General features: G+C 35.9%; 1 long non-coding RNA gene across 1 annotated transcript; it reads right to left on the reverse strand.

The window, feature by feature from the left end:
* Positions 1–260: 260 nt before the first annotated feature.
* Positions 261–16,627, reverse strand: LOC112972562. The gene is made up of 2 exons (XR_003255714.1): positions 16,316–16,627; positions 261–643 (listed from the first exon to the last, which is right to left on the reverse strand). It is a non-coding gene; the product is annotated as an uncharacterized LOC112972562 (long non-coding RNA).
* Positions 16,628–17,227: the final 600 nt, after the last annotated feature.

Here is a 17,227-nt window from a genome sequence, read left to right on the forward strand (position 1 = left end):
TTTGAATGAGTACCTACCTCATGACATTAGAGGAAAATTAATGTAATTTAAACAAAATGAATACGTATATTTATACCAATCACTGATCCCTCAAATAACTGGGGCAAAAGAGTACCAACATCAAGAAAACAAGTTTTTTATTTTTGCAGTGATATCTACACATTATTTTTTTGGAAAGGAGAAGATTATTCTAATCCAAAGAAGTTAGGCAGCACTAAAAAACAACTTTCTCACAGAAATAGATTTGACAATATAGGAAATTTGTTTAAAATTCCTTTTTATTTAGTTAGCAAAGCACATTTCAATAAATGATTATATGAATGCCTTATTTTTAAAGCAAACTAACATTCTTAACAGTAATTACACCTGTTCACAACCATAGCTCTTACAAACCTTAGACTTTCTATTACAAGGATAAAAGGCATTTTATAACTTGAAAAAGGAGCTGGTGACATCAGTTTTAAGAATGATTAGTAATTTTAAGTAGAACAGTGCATTCACAAAGAATAATTCCCATTTCATATGCAGTACGAGCTTCTCATTTCATATATTAGCTTCATTTGGAGCTTCAGATAAACACATTGCAATGCTTCATTCCTCAGTTCAACATGCATCTGAGAACCATCAATCTATGCTGACGACCCTGCAATGGGATTCACTATTAATTTTGTCTCTGAAACAGGTAATGCATTTTTCCACAAAGTAAATCTAAATGTAAATATTATCTTTATTTGTATTATTTGTAAATATTATGTATTATTAAATACATGATAGGGATTAAATATATATATATATATATACTTGCTTCAAGCAGGATTGTTTTAGTTATAAAATAACAGAAATAACATTTAAATTCTAAACCATGTCAGGACTAGTAACACAACATCCTAGGTTTTAAAACAGACCAGAAACACTTTTTTCTCTCCTCTAGATGATTCCTGTTGCAGTTCAATACATACATTTTTAGGAATTAACCAGACAAACCATTCCTTCATAAGGAAAATCCATGAGGAATAGAATTATCAGTTAATTGGAATTTTCTCAACAACTGTGATAATAAAAAGGCATTTATGAGATCATTTGCCTCAACCTATATCATTCTAGCTATTGGTAGTAGCAATGGAAAGGAACACATCAGATTTTAATGACAAATCCAACTAGAAATGTTTGAACTTGCATGTTTTTCTCCAGAACAAGAAGAACCAGATTGCTTTTGCCATCTGAAATAATTCATAGAAATTTCCTCTTTCTGAAATATTGCCCAAAAAAATAAAAAGAAAGGAAAAAAAAAAACCCTCCCCTCTCCAACCATGAGCCACACATAACAGGCTGTCTTGTATAAAGGAGACCGAAATCACACTTGGCAAAGTCATTAAGCAGCTGCTTTGAGCAGGACATGGGACTAGATGATGTTCTGAGATCCCCTCCAAGCTGAAATATCCTGTGATTCTACAATTAAGTGTGACTTGAGCATATGGAGGTGGGCACTGTTAAGATCAGTTTTTACACCACTAAGTCCAGAACTTCTGGCTGTGACAGAAGATAGTCCTTAAATAAGTAATTTCTTTATTGCAAAAAAGTATGGAAGTAAAGTAAAGAAGTGTGAATGACAGGACCATCCTCTCTACAGATTTTAATAGATTTAATTCAAAAAGCCTGATGAAGTAAGGGTCTATTTTTATTTCCTGCTGTAATTACTGATTTACAAGTCCCTAAGATAAAAGTTTGTTCTGTGCATAAATGGTACATTTCACCTAGAAGATCAGTCAAGACTCTTGCTTTGCAAACACAGCTGCTCTCCGCAGTTGTGAAAAGGTTTTGGTGAGATCTTTGACCTTCCTAGCTAGAAGAGGAGGTGATCCAAAGGGCCACAGAAGTGGGCAAATAATTTCTTCTAAGGCATTTTTCAATTAGTTCATCAATAAACTAATTTAGTCATGGAAGATAGATCATTTGTTTAGTTGCTAAAATCCACTTAAAATTTAAAAGACTGTGACAAAGATAAGCGTATAACCTTGGTTTAGAAGTTTCTAGCAGAACAATTCATTACCACATTTAAATTTTTACCACAGTCAGCCACAAACTGGGAAAATAGCAGCTCTGGATTTCTGGTCAGTTCACCGAGCTTTAACTTCCAATCAGTGGATCTTGTTACACCCTCTGTCTTATGAAACAATTTGCAGAAGTTCCTAATGCTAACTGCAAGTAACATCAAAAGGAACTGTTTTTAAAAATAAACTAAATGTTAGATACTGCTAGATATGTAGGAAAAAACACCAGGCTACTGCAGCTTAAATTGGTCAACCATAATAAACAAATACTTTTTGCCTTAATATGTAGCACCTCAGTTTTGCAGCACTAGGGAAAAGAACATCACCTTATTAGTGTTTGCGAAATACCCAAACGCTATATATGACCAAAATGAAATAAACGTATTGTGTCACTTCCGTTATTGTAAAACATCCTGTGCTAACCATGAAAGAGCAGCTAAATATTGGTATGACTGTGATTAAACTTATTTCACTTAAACTGGGAAATACTTGGAATTACACTGCCACTAGGAAACCAGAATATACATACATACATATATATATAAACTCACATGCAAATACGTATTCATAACCTGGCAATGAAGGGATATGAGGGACAATAAGGAAGGCTTCTACAAGTAGATCAGCAGCAAAGGAAAGACTGAATAAATATGGGCATATTGGTCAACGAGGTATGGGACCTAGTGACAAAAGGACATGGAAAAGACCAAGATTCAAAGCCTTTTTTGCTTCAGTCCCCAAGATCACTAGCAGAGCCTGGAATAGTGAGAAATACAGTAAAGGAAGACAGAATTAGGGATCACTGAAGCAAACTGGATATACACAGCCCCAGGGAACCAGATGTGGTGCAGCTGAGGGTCATGCAGGAGCCACTCAACATTGCTGCCAGGCTGCTCTCTATCACCTTTGAAAGGTCATGGCAAATGGGGAAGCCATTTCCAAATACATGAAGGAAAAGGTCAATGAATAAATTTGTAACATGCAAATTGTGCCTGATCAACCTGGTTGTATTCTGCGATGAGATGACTGCTTCAGTGCCCCAGGACAGAGCAGCAGATGTTGTTTATACCTTGACTTCAACAAGGTCTTCAACGTGGTCTCCTGCCATACCAGGACAAGAGGCAATGGACACAAGCTGTAACATGGGAAGCTCTAACCAGCTATAAGGAAACATTTTTTTCCACCAGGAGAGTGGTCGAACATTGGTACAGGCTGCCCAGAGAGAATTTGGAATCTCTGTATTTGGAGATTTTCAAAACTCAGGTATTGAACAACCTGATCTAACTGGACCTGCTTAGAGCATCTCAGCTGCTTGGACCAGGTGACCTTCAGAGGTTCCTTGCATCCTAAATGATTCTATGATGGGTATTTTTTATTCAATTCAAAAAAAAGTTTCTAGCAAACACAGCTTAATTACTGACAGGGTGCCATGTAAATCTTCAGAAATACCACAAATTATGTGTCTAGGCACTGCCGTTTGAAGACTGGAAATTTTCTGAAACAGTATTTCATCATTGATTGCATTATCACAGTGTCTAGAACACCAGTCATGGATCAGGGCCTGTCTATGGAATATCATGACTTTGTTTTATTTTGTGCTGCTGTCAAATATAAGATAGGAGACACACGTTGGATATGGACAAACTGGAATACACAGAGACAACATCAGATAGTATAAAAAGCAATTGACTTGAACCCAGTCTTTTGTATCTGTGGTGACTCAGACAGCAAAATCACTGGCTATTTGTATACCAGTTAATAGGAACATACAAGGCAAATGAAGCTCGCATGAAGAAATTCAAAACAAAAAGGAGTATTTTTTCCACATCATACAGTGCCAAGCTAAAACTTGTTGCCATAGGATGTCTGAGCAGCCAGGAAGTGGTCTGAAGGCTATTTGATTCAAGAGTGATAAAGCTGTCAAGGGCTATGAAACCGAAGAACACCACATCTATCTCAGGGTAGCATATCTGAGCAGTGCATCTCCAGAGGCTGAGAGAATATAATGGCATAGGAAGCATCCTTCTGTACTTGCCTTGCTCTTACACTCTTTCCCAGGCTTTTTCGAGCTATTGGCTACTGTTGGAAATAGGGTATTAGGCTAGACAGACTCTTGATTTGATCTAGTTTCAGTTCTGGTGATCCATTTTCATATTACTATTTTGAGCAACTGTCTCATTATCCCTACGGAAGCTGTTTCATTTTCTACAAGCAATTAAAAGAAAAAAAGACAGATTTTTCCATATCCCCAATAACATAGGCTCTGGCCACAGAAAGACATCAGGTGTAAAACTCACAAATATCTGAGGAAAAAGAAGAGTTTCAACATTGGAGACTAAGAGAAGACCATTCTGAAGCAATAGGACAGTGGATCTTACCTCACACATGAGAAAACAGAGGCTGGGTTCAAATACCAGCTCTGGCAACAGCCAAATCCAGTGCTACTGCTATAAAGCAGGCTGTGAGGTTAGTAAAAACATTTGAAAGGACTTAATATCAGCCCTATGTGGAATGAAATAGTTGTTACAATCTTAGTGATACACAGAACAAGGAAACTATTTATCATTTTGTCATGTTTTTAAATAATACTGCATCTATTTTAAGCTAATGTGTATATCACAAAGTGGCATTACCAACACACATTCCATACAATTATATTAAGAAAAAAAGCTGTAAAAATTAGGATATAAGAGAATGAAGACTGAATGTCCAATCTTATTTTGCTTCCCTTCTACATTATGATAATCCTTCCCAGATCCTCCTGCCATGGTATGGCAGCCATGGGGTGGATGGTTATGCAATCTATTTGTGTCCCCTTTACTGGGCACAGCTTCATCTCTCCTTTGGTGACAACGAAACCAATGGAACTAAACCTACAAAATTTCTCTTTGGTTGTTTAAAAACAGTATTTCAAGTAAACTCAATGTTCTTAGAACTTGATTTTCATTACTAGACAGACAATGCAGAAACCACTCACACTGCAGTTTCTGAAATGAATTTCTGATAATCATGACTGATTATCAATTTTACAGCTGGTTAAACCTCATTCTAGTTAAAAAAGCTATTTGTTGTGGTAATACTCTAGATGGCAATTCTGCAATAAAGTGGGACACTTGGTCTGGCATTTGCATAACAAGTTCTCAAAACATTCTTCTTCCTAAATGTTCCAGCTGTAGGTACAAATCAAACAGTTGGATGTGCCTATATATGTCAGATCTTTTTGTTTGCATTTCTGAAAAGGAATCATATTAAATTATCAAAGGAAACTGCAGTCTTCTAGAAAGACTCAAAATTAAAGTGAATTTCCTTTGTCTTTTACTGCTAAAAGTGAAAACAGTTGCAAATCATAACAATATGTTAAATATATTATTCAGCTTTGAGAAAACTCTAGTGTCTTATTTTTTAAGAAAGGGCACTAAAATATTACAAATTTCATTTTTAGGGTTAGTTGGGCAGTTTTATCAAATCAGAAACTTGCTATTTTCAAATCCAATTCAAGTAAGACTGGTCTGTATTAAGACAAGCAATATAGTGAAATTGTTCTGAAATTACAAGCACTGGAGTTAGACATTTACTTTGCAGTAAAGAGGTGCTCCTGAGTACACTCTCTCCCCCCCATTAAGGATAAAGTACAAAAAATATTTTGCTGTACATATGCACATTCACCCTTTTAGCTATGAAAGTTGTAGCATGATTTTCAAGGTGGACATACAATTTTCCACCAAACTCTCAAGAGAATATCCCTTCCAAAAATACTACATTTTGAAGTCAACATGTATCTTTACCTTCTTTAACTATAGAAAATTCCTGGTCTCTAATTTCCTGTACACAAACCAGGAAGATGAAGCTATGCAGCTGGTACATAAACAGCCTTCCCTTTTTACTTGCAAGGCACAAGGAAACATTTGACTGCTAATGCACAATCCCAGCACGATAGAAAGCTAGTGTACTATTTAATCACTTAAAACAAAGGAGCAATCCCCCACAACACAGCTCACTTCATACTACCTTTTTCTAACTTCTGATATCACCTGCAGAATTACATACTAATGTAATTCTATATTTAAGCCATCTCTTCATTCAGAATGCCATCACTCACAGTGGAAACACTGTAGTTAGATCCCAAAATAGAACTCCTAGAAACATTAATCCTTGATGCTGACTCGCTGTCTGAAAATATAACTTCAGTTCTTCGAAAGTATATACCTAATTTCATTATGGGCTCACATCATAGATGTTTAGCTATACTTTTGAGAAACACTCATTGCAGTTACTGCTTTCATCACAGTAAGAACTACTTGCGAAGCTTCAATATGCAGCAAAACCCTACCATTTTGCCCGATTCTACAGTGATTTAAAATTGTCTGAGTAATAAACTATGAAGTCCCTGTTTCAAAAGTATGTATGAACTAACTGTATTCGCCTAACAATGGCAAAGTAAAATCCTTTTGCAGAAAGTGTTCAACAGGCTAAGAAATACTGCAGTCATCCAATTAGGAGATATTTAATATCTGAAACATTAATAATCAGGAATTTCAACAAAAATCTGTTATAGCTATACAATCATGCAGATTGTATAGCTATATTTTATGCCAATGACTGTATTTCAAACACTAGATCCCATTTGTTCATGCAAAGAAGGATTTCGGAGAATGAAAATCCACAGGTTCTCACAGTAAACATAGTGCTAAAACCCAAGGTTTATAGTAAAATGACCAGAAACAACAAGCCAGAGTTTTAGGAGACATAACCTAGACAAGAAAGGGGGACAGCAGTAAAAAAGGCAAAAGGATGCAAAAAGGATTATACAGGGAAATGCCAAAGATCATTTCAAAGACGTTTTGAAAGGAATTCTAAATATTGTTATCACTTAGAGAGAGACTTGGGCCAAGAAGGAGAGTAATGGATAATATTGTTATGGCATTTTCAAATTGAATTGCTTAAATTCAAATTATAAACCAATGTTTCTGTCTTGGGTTAAAATCCCTTTAATAAACTATGTGATAGACTTTGATTAGATATTAAAATTAAAAAATGTTAGCAAATGAATTAAACAGACATTCTCCTCCCTAGCTACTGTTGAACCATATTCTGGGAGGAACTGAAGCAGCTCTTTTCAAAAGCGAACTTTTCTATTACTTATAATTTTTGTTCATAAATTCATTCAGCAAAAGGAATACGTAATTTTTCTTGCATATACTCCTACATATATTTAAAAAAAATCATACCCATAACTACTGATAAAGTATCATAACTTGGCAATTAATTAGTTTTTATGACCTCTTATCTGAGTCCTTCCCAGTTTCAACTAATAAAAAATTGATGTGCCTTACAGTTGCTTATAGATTCAGTAAAATAGGTTTGTTTCAGATCCAGCATGCTGCAGAACTCAAGACAGGCTAAGCAATCCAGCACGCCTACACGCAGGAGGGGGAAGGCAGCACCTCCAACGCTGCGGCACAGGCAAATGGAATGACTTTCAGATAGACAGTTCACAGGCCGTGTAGGCTATATATAAGTCAAACCAAAAAACCCTAAAATCCTACCTTCTGTCAAGAAGGCAGCACCAATTTACGAATCACAAGTGCCCCAAGTTCCTAGGGAAACGCACTCTATAGGAAGCAAACCAATGAAGTCTTCTCCAGGAAAAATCTCCAAAAATCTAGACCCCATGCAGATTGTATAGCTATATTTTATGCCAATGACTGTATTTCACAGCAGTACCAGCAGCAGAGATTACACCCAGCATAATCCAGCACAGCCTTCTCACTGCGCATAAATGAAAAAGTAGATGATCCCACAACAGCTGTTACTTGTACTTCCCAGTATAACCTGGAGCGCAAGCAGACTTTTGGACTGAGACACTTGCTTGGAAGAGGTGCATAATCGGACATTATCAGTATGCTTCCCCTCTCCTCCTCCTCAGTTTTCAGTCTTCCAGAGTCACAGACCATTTCTAATCCATGCTCCAGACTCAGTCAAGCAACTGATTCCTTCAATGGGATCTGTATAGCACTAGTTTAACAAAACCACTACATTCCCACCCCTTTGTTAGCCAAGCCTGTAAGACTGTGTACACTGAACAGGAGGGGCAAATGATCTCAAGATCAAAGTCTGTCAAGTGTTGTAAATTAAAATAAGCAAGGGTTTAAAAGTATCACCCATTAACAAGAAAGTATCTACCAATGCAATGAAAACAACTCAAACAGTTAGTATCATCATTTTTTGTTGTCACTTGCTTATTCCAATTTTTGTAGGTGTTGCTACAATTCAGTTACCAAAAGAAAACTTTACTTGACATGAAAGAAATCCAGAGCTTTTTTTAAAGTGTTCCTTGTCTATAGTAGTATAAACACATTTTTAAAAGTGCTAAGTACTTTCTATTTAATATATTAAGAATACTTTAGATAAAACCTGAAAGCATAACATCTCAATATGAAATTGATAAGAAATATGACAAAACCTTAAAGTAACAAAACCTGTAACTTATTTTAAACTTGTACTAAAGGGAAAAATGTTTACTGCCTGCCATCATTTGGGACTTTCGGTGGCCCTTATAGTGACCCTCTCACTATATAATCTATCCGCTGCATGAAATTTTAGTCCGACTTCAAAAAAAATTAACAATTTGAAACAAATATGTAGCATATACTATATAAAATACATACCTAAAAGGGATCTATTGCTTTACCCATATTTTCAGCAAAACCAACAGCTATTCACTGCCTTTTGGCTAAGAGCGTGCAGGAGTGTATCTCAGAGCAGCAGCTCTCAATGCGGGAAGCACCAGCCCTCCGCTCCCAGGGCGAGGGCTGAGGATGTGCTACGCAAGGGGCTTTACCGAGAGGGGAGCAGGAAAAGTGGCCACAGCCAGGGAAAGGCCTTTCTAGTCCTGTTGCCCCATATTTATGATTACAGTGAGGAACACGGGCTTTACATCCCTTTCCTCATTCATATGGCAGTCCAGCCAAATCCAGCCCTGCAGGGTACCGGAGCAGGGTGGATGGTTGGGCACTGAGAGGTGCCAAGATCACTCTGGGCCAGAGAGTCGGCCGAGCTGCTTCCCTTCAGCACACGCCAACTCCCTGGGGCCATCGGAGAGCAACATCGGCTGATTTGAACATTGCGGAGTGGAAGAAGAAAAGCCCCAAACCCACAGACCAACATTTTCAATACTAGGAGCCTACCCTTCACTCACATATTAAATCAAATACGGACTTCAGAGCACAAGCCTCATTTTTAATGCTGACACAGGATTCTATCCTAGTTGAAAAAACGTCAACCTTGTTTGCCAAAATGCAGTTTACCAGAAGTTAGAGTTGACTACAAGTATGGGCTATTTTGCTTATCAATTTGACATTTACAGTTGCATTATTCAATTAACAAGAATGCTAATAAGGACATGAATTCATCTCCTTTGGCATGGATAAATATTTTAAATATGAAATCTCTTACTAGCACAAATTACAGATTTTTTTTTTAATATGTTGTGCTAGGAAAAATAAAATCTACTACAGATAAACTAGCAATAAGTAAATAGAAACAAAACTGAGAAGACATTTTCACTGCAAGCCTCCTGAGTTCTGAAGTTACTTTTACATGTGCAATCCAATTTTACTTCATAATATACATGCAGACATGCAAATGTGCTCTGCTGTATATTGATTTCTACACACATCAACTGCTGCAACTAAAATTATATATGCAAAGTCAACAGAATAAAGTTTTCATTTTTTACAACGCTTAGACAATCATACTTTGCTTCATTTTATGAAGTTTTCCGCTCACAACAGGAAGTGGATGAACACAAAACAGAAACTGAGAACAGCTGCTCAAATAGTATCCCATAGAAAATACAGGATTAGATGGGAAAATTGTTTGATTTCCTGATCTGTCTCAAAATTAAAAAGGTATTACATAACACTTACCCATCTGCACTAGCTACTCTGTGAATGTTGGTGTGAGAAACAGGAATTTTTAACAAATAATACAGTGAAATGTAAATTATTTAAAATATACATGTCAAAATTAAAACTCCTGGTATGACATCATACACGTATTGAATTCCGACATTCTTGAGTGAAAAAGGTCATCACATGCTGTGATGACTTAAACCATGACATTCTAAGCAAAATCACCTTCTGATTAACTACACAATTATGCCACATCACAATTAAGAGCATTCTTCCAACCAGCCACCATCTTAATAAATCAACTCAATTCTTTAGAATATTCTCACTAAACCAAAAACAAGGAGCGTTCAGAGACCTTCAGCAAGCTCTTCAGGAGCCATATGACACAGCTGCAGGACACCATCCATCTGCACTTCATATTTCCCTAAAAAAGCTAGGTCTTTGCCTGGACAGAAATGGGCTGAATGCTAATTTTAAAGTCACATAGAAGGATGAAGATAACTGAAATTTATGCTGGGATTTTTGGGCGACTCAGAGGTGTGTGAAGTACTGTCTGTGTGCGTGCAGAGGTAAGCTGTTCTGTCCATCAGGCATGGTACGGAGATGAACACTTTTGCAACCTCCTTTTGAAAACCAAGTCACACCAGTTCTTTATGCTATGGAAATAAAGATGAAAAGGTAAAGTTTCTCACAATTTTCTTTGCATTGCATAAGTCACCTCAATCAAGCTTAACTTTATTTTTACCGAAGTCAGTGGAATTGTCTTATCTTAACACTTAAGGCTTTCAGAAAAAGAGTTACTTTTATTGTGTCAGTAATACACTGTCAGAAATACATTCATTAAACAAAGAGATGCTGTTGCATTCCTGCTGACTTCAGCTTTTTCATTCTTAAGTTTTTTTTTTTTTTTTTCTTACTGTGGCTCCATCTCAGCTTAATTTCCAGCCAAAATTTCATTCTCTCAAAGCTGATTTTGCATTATTTCAGTAATTTATCATTAACTCATCTTCACATGAAATGCTTGATTGCAGTCATATACCTTGTTCAGAGCTGCAATGTCTTACTCAGCCAGCATATTTATAAATTCTCACATTCATCTTCACTACATAGTCTAGGTTGCCATGTCATTTCTTCTATGATTCTTCATCCCTGCAGTACATGTGAACAGATCTGCCATATTAGCAATACAGGCTGCATTCCTTATCAGACCAGGCAGGATCCTCTTCTCCCTTGAAGTTAGTGCCTTGTTTAGAGTTTAGATTGCTCCCCGAAGGTTTTTCTTTTTCTAATCCCCTCAGTGGCAAAAAACAATAGTCAAACCTATTCTATATCTATACAATGGCACTGTAACAACTTAAGGAAAAGCAGGAAAATTCAAAGGAAATGCTGTTAATTACCATTTAGCAAGAGATTCTGAAGCTCTATTGCACTGAATGATACTGTTATCTCAGCATCTTCTTTGAAAATACTAAATTTACCACACAGTTTTAGCATCATTACAAACATTTTTCTTCCCTGTGCTTCGAAGAGACTTTTTGAGTGAGCAATACTGCACAGTGAAATTCAACAGAAGGACCCAACTTAACTGAAAAGTTCTGTCAGTAAATTGGCAAACGTTTGAGAAAAATGTTATTTAAGAAGACTTCACAAGCTTGAGGAGGGAGCAAAAGAGGTTCTGTCAGGCACCATCTCCTAAGGAGACACACATCATTAATTAAAACATYGAGGTTTCAGAATGCCAACACTAACAGAATGCTTGGGTGGCCATATAAAGTTGCAGCTTTACATTTCTAGTATTTATTTTCCATAATTTTTTGGAATGCAGCTCCTATTTTAAAAGAGAAGTCTTTCCAATCATTAAGCTTTAGTTGTGTGATTCATTTCACGTCTTTAACATGATACGGTTATGCAAATGAGAAGATTAATAAAAACTCCTGTTATGCATTCCTTCCCTAACATACAGTTTCACACTAGGAATAATGCACCTAATAGATTTATAAACAAAATCTATGTGCGCTATCCCTTCTTTTTACCTACCTCAAGGTCTCAACATCTCAAAATACATCACTTATACAAATAAATTGCAACAGATATTGCACGTCAACTAAATGGGATGCATAAAATCTATTTTTAAAAGTAAATTTATAAAATAAAGTGAATAAATTTGCAATTTATGTGTAAACATATTATAATCTATTAAAATCACTTAAACAGGAATGCATTAAATTTAAAATAAGAAAAAGCCTTGGAATTGTAGTAAATGAATATGATTCTTGGAATGCGCAACCAAGTAGTTATTTGGTATATCTTTTAAGCAAGCTTGAAGAACTTCCATAAATAATATGGAAAACTGTTGAAACTGTAAAATATGTTGATAATTGCTTTGTTTTAGCTCACTGAAGAAAAATGACCAAAAGTAGTTCTTGTTTGGGGTGATCAGATGGAATTTAGTGAACAACTTTTACTTTTTATTAAAACTGACTAATTGTGATAATTTTCATAGAAAATAATTATAAGTACATGCCATTCTAATATACATGCTGTATCAAGGACAACTGTAAAATGAATCTGTCGACATTTATTTCTTGCAGCTTGCCCAAAACCATAGAAAGCAGACACTATGTTGTTGACACTGTCAAGAAGCAGCTGAATGAAAATTGCAGAGGCACCCAAAGCTGAGGTCTGTGCTATAGTTAAGTGATATGTGATATCTCCAGCACTTTACATGCTTGAGTATTCTTGAGTACTTCTCCACCTGACTCTTCTCAGAGCAAACCACCAAAGCAGGAAACATGATCTTTTTCTTCCAAAGGTGGGTATGTTATAGGCATCTTACAATAAGTAAATCAATTATACCAACCGCAGAAATTTTCAGGGCTGCAGATTAACCAGTCAAGCAGCGTATGCTTGCATATAGCAATAACCTATTCAGGTTCTGCAGGTGAAGCTCCCCGAGAGCCTAAACCCGTCTCCCTGTCCCCAGAGCAGAGGTCCCCAGCCTGCTTTGACTCAGCAGCCGTGCCTTTGCAGTCCTGAGCAAGCCAGCTCAGGGAGCTAAGCTGCACAAGCCTTCTGTAGGGTTCAGCTTTGGCCATTTAGCTCCCTAAACCTGCTCACTGCAGGATCAGATGAGTAAAAGTCAGTGCCAAGGCAGCAGAAAGGAATACAGCAACCAAGACAGATCAGTTCGGATTCATGGGAATCGTCCCCGCCAGTGTCATTTCACTCAAACTCCAAGAGCCGGAGGGAGTTTATTCTAACCTATCAATACAGCTTCAGACGAAAAGGAGGAGACATATTGTGTCTTTAGAACTAATTGTTCCTGGTCATAATAATTAGTCTGTTTTAAGTACAGAAAGTATTTTCATAACTGTGTAAGAGAAACACACTAAGCTTACTATCAATAGTTATTAGTTTATCTATAAGAAATCTTTTGCATTGTTGAGTTATACTTTACATCCAAATGGAGAATGACAGAAGTCTCAAGCAAAAAACACCCCCTACACCGTCAAATAAGTCATCCAAGTAATTTCATTCTTTATTTTCTGACCAAAACAGTGGAAAAATAGGAAGATAGTGAATATCTCTATACTAAAACATAAAACCGTTTGAACATGAATATAGTACATTCTTTTGCTTAGGAAACAGAATAGGAATTTTACAAAAAGGGAGTAAGAGAGAAAGAAATTCATCTGAAGGTTGAATTTACACATTGCATAAGGGTCACACTCGGTTGCAAATCAACATATACAACTGTATTAAGAAATACACTTTTAGGAAAAGATTCATCATATAAATTGCAGTACTGGACATAAAATAGAAGCATTTAAATTACTGTTAAAATTCAACCATCTTCTATCTAGAAAAGATGATATCACTTTCACTCTTCACATTTTTTTCATCCTATTTAAGACAATGGTTACATCCCCCCTTGTAAAAATGTTATTTGTTTGGATTTAGATTAAGCACCTTGAAAAATGTTTAGCTTGGGTTCTGTGTATCCTTTCCTTCAACTGACACCCCCCCAAAAAAAACAATAAAAAAGTCTGCAAAAATTAAAACAGCAACTCTTTTCCTCCGCAACTTCCAATACCATTCCACAGATAAGCACTAGTTATTCTTTCATCTTAAATCTTGGTTGAAGTATTGCCATACAGTAGCATGGGCACGAAGACTCCTGGAGCCCAATCTGCTGTACAGAGCACTACACTGTTCCTCCACAGCCGGACTAGCTGTCTCCAGGAACTTGTCTTTGGCTCCTGAGGTTGATTTAAATTTTGAAGACTCTGACCTTAATATTCCTTGAGAAAGCAACGCACTCATGAACTGCACGTTATGCACGATATCAATGAAATCTCCCACCCCAAAATCCTGGGTTATTCCTCTCCAGCAAAGAGGCTTTCTGAAATAGAGAGAATCTTTATCATCTTTACCCAGAAGCCTGAGCTTTTGAGGGACTGATCCAAAACTATGCAGTGAAATTACACACAAATTAAGGACCACGGGAATGCTCACCAACTTCCCATATGTAAGATGCATTTCCTCGTTATTGCTTATTCACTACAAAAAGGTCCTTAAACATTGTAGCACGGAAGCCAGTGTTAGTGCTGATGGAAGAGAATATAATTCCCCAAATCCTAAAGATAAAGAAAGCTTCCAGTAGTTTTGAAGGTAGTAAAACTTATAAATCTGAAGAAAGTTTACACTGTAGTTCTTCACTTCTATGGAGCTCATTAAAAAAAAAAAAAAACATAACACTGAAGTGTGTTCTTTCAACATAATTTGAAGTTTGTTGCAGAAAGTTTCTCCCATATGTACTTAAAAGGTTTCCTCAATTAGCAGTCACCTAATCCACAGTTACTTATAAAATGAGTAGTTGGGAAATAAAAAAAGATTTCAGAATTAAAAAATAATAATTATTCTTTAAAGATGGCCTGCATGCATACTGAGAAAAGAGGGAGAAAAAGAAATAATAGCTGGTTATTATTTGACAGTTTGGGTTGAAATTGCTCTTCAAAGACTAGATTAGTAAAGGTAGTGCAGTTCACTCTAAGACTATTAACCTATATATAAAATTGAAGTAATTTTCCCTAAATGCTTGACAAAATGAGATGAACGTGACAGAATATCTGTCAGCCAATATCACCTGGTTAAACTTACTGAAAAGTTCTGAAGGGAAGAAAGGACAGGTAACATATACACTTCCTCACTAGAAATATAAAGAATATATTATTTTTTATTAAATTTCTTTTTACTCGAGTCTTACACATCCCTATTTGTCAAAGTTTCACACAGATATTCTAGCAACAGAACAAACATCTGGAGTCTAAAAACAAAACCAGTGGACCCAGGACATCTGCTCTCTCCTCTTCCTCCAATTTCTCCCCACCTATGGCATACAAAACTCACTCCAAAATACAATGAAATATCTGAGAAAGAAGTGGATGGAATTGCAGGGTTGAATGTACTACCAAATACAAGCACAAGTTGAATGTACTACCAAAACTCAGAGAAGGTAAACTGTTTTATTCCAAATCAGTAATTAATAAACTTACGAAATTACATGCTAACAACATACACATTCAAATATTAAGACTAAGATGTAAGGAATTCATTTAAACAAAACATATTTTTATTAGGAAATAGATTTCATTTGTTATTCTCAATTGAAGCGACTCCATGTTGGTCTAAGATGACAAGAAAGATTAACATGAAATGGATACAACGAATATCATATATATCAGAGTTGACTAAAAAAAAAGCAACTGCAGACACAGTCACTGGCAATGATGATCAAATCCACAGTGCTCTGGACAAAAACACTATCTCATGCCTAATTCTGGGCACATAAGTAGTCCTATCTAGTTAATTGGATTTACTAAAACGTTTGAAGCTAAACATGCATGTAAGTGCTTGTAAAACTGGACCCTAAAAATATTTCTGAAAAACATCTATTAAAACAAAAAAGTAAGTGCCTTACAGAAGACTTTCAGGAATTCATCTCTCTAGGACCTATTTCGTTTTTATTATTTGTTAAATAATAAAAAGTTATCCTAGTCTAGCAACTGAATCTGTATACCTTGGGGAAAGAAATTTATAATAGAAGACTTCAGAGAACATACAAAGCCCCAAAGAAACTCCATTACGACAGAGGAACTTGCTTCACTTCTCCCCCCCCCCCCCGCCTTTTTTAATATTTTTCAAGCTCACTTTAAAATAGGGCATAAATTCAAGTTTTGGTAGAACAATATATATTTTGAATTCATAGCAGGTGAACTTTTAGATTGCTTTTGTTGAAAAAAGAAACTTTTATAAAAATAACTGAGTAATACCATTCCTTGGAATACATACTTCTCTGAATGAAAATTTCCTTTGTATGTCTGACCAGGAGCTCTTGTATCCATAGAAAGTGATGCCGTCACAGCTCTTGAATTCTAATGTCGGGAGAAAAATTTTTTTACCACCCCTCAGTCTGTTTTGTTACCAAAACAAGGCTCAGAATTGCTGAATATCAAGCTACAAATAGAAAATAAATATAAAACAGACTGTGGTGAAACTGCAGGTGTCCATTTCCTCCATAAAGCATACTTAGCATAGTTTTATAAGATTTTAAGGTAATAAATTGAAAATACCAATTCCCTTGCAACTGTAGTAAATGTACATTACATTGACCTTTTCTGAAAGACTGTCTTTTCAAAGATTAGTGGCAAAAACCTACATCAATAAAATAACCAAGTACTTACTTAATAGTTTACAAATGATATCCATCATTAAAAATGTTTTTCTTTTATTGATTCTAAAATAATCTAAAACAACATTTAAAAGCCTACTTGCAGTGGAACCTTCAAAATAGTTTTTATCTGTGATAAACATGCATCCATCTCTCCTTTAACAACCTAGAAGTAACCCCTCATTTCTTTAAACTTCAACAGCCTTCAGTATAATGCCACTGATGTAGTTGCTCTGGTGTAAGAATATTAAAGTAGAAAATCCTCCATAAGCATAAGGTGAAATTAATATTTGTATAATTTAATCCAATAAAGTATCAAAGCAAGCTGCATATTAAGTCTACTTTGTGCCAGTAAAACACAATGGGTGTACTGGAGGTTTACCCCTGGTGGAGCAATGGTAACACAGCACTAATGACGATTTCCAAATATGGAAAGGCAGATAAGACCTCAAATTAGTCACTTTGGCCCTTCATATTTCAATGGCTTCTACTATTTATCACTATTTTCAGAAGAAAATATATGCCAGTATTTA

The sequence above is a fragment of the Apteryx rowi genome, unplaced genomic scaffold (assembly GCF_003343035.1).
Source record: "Apteryx rowi isolate R43461 unplaced genomic scaffold, aptRow1 scaffold_114, whole genome shotgun sequence".
NCBI classification, from domain to species: domain Eukaryota; kingdom Metazoa; phylum Chordata; class Aves; order Apterygiformes; family Apterygidae; genus Apteryx; species Apteryx rowi.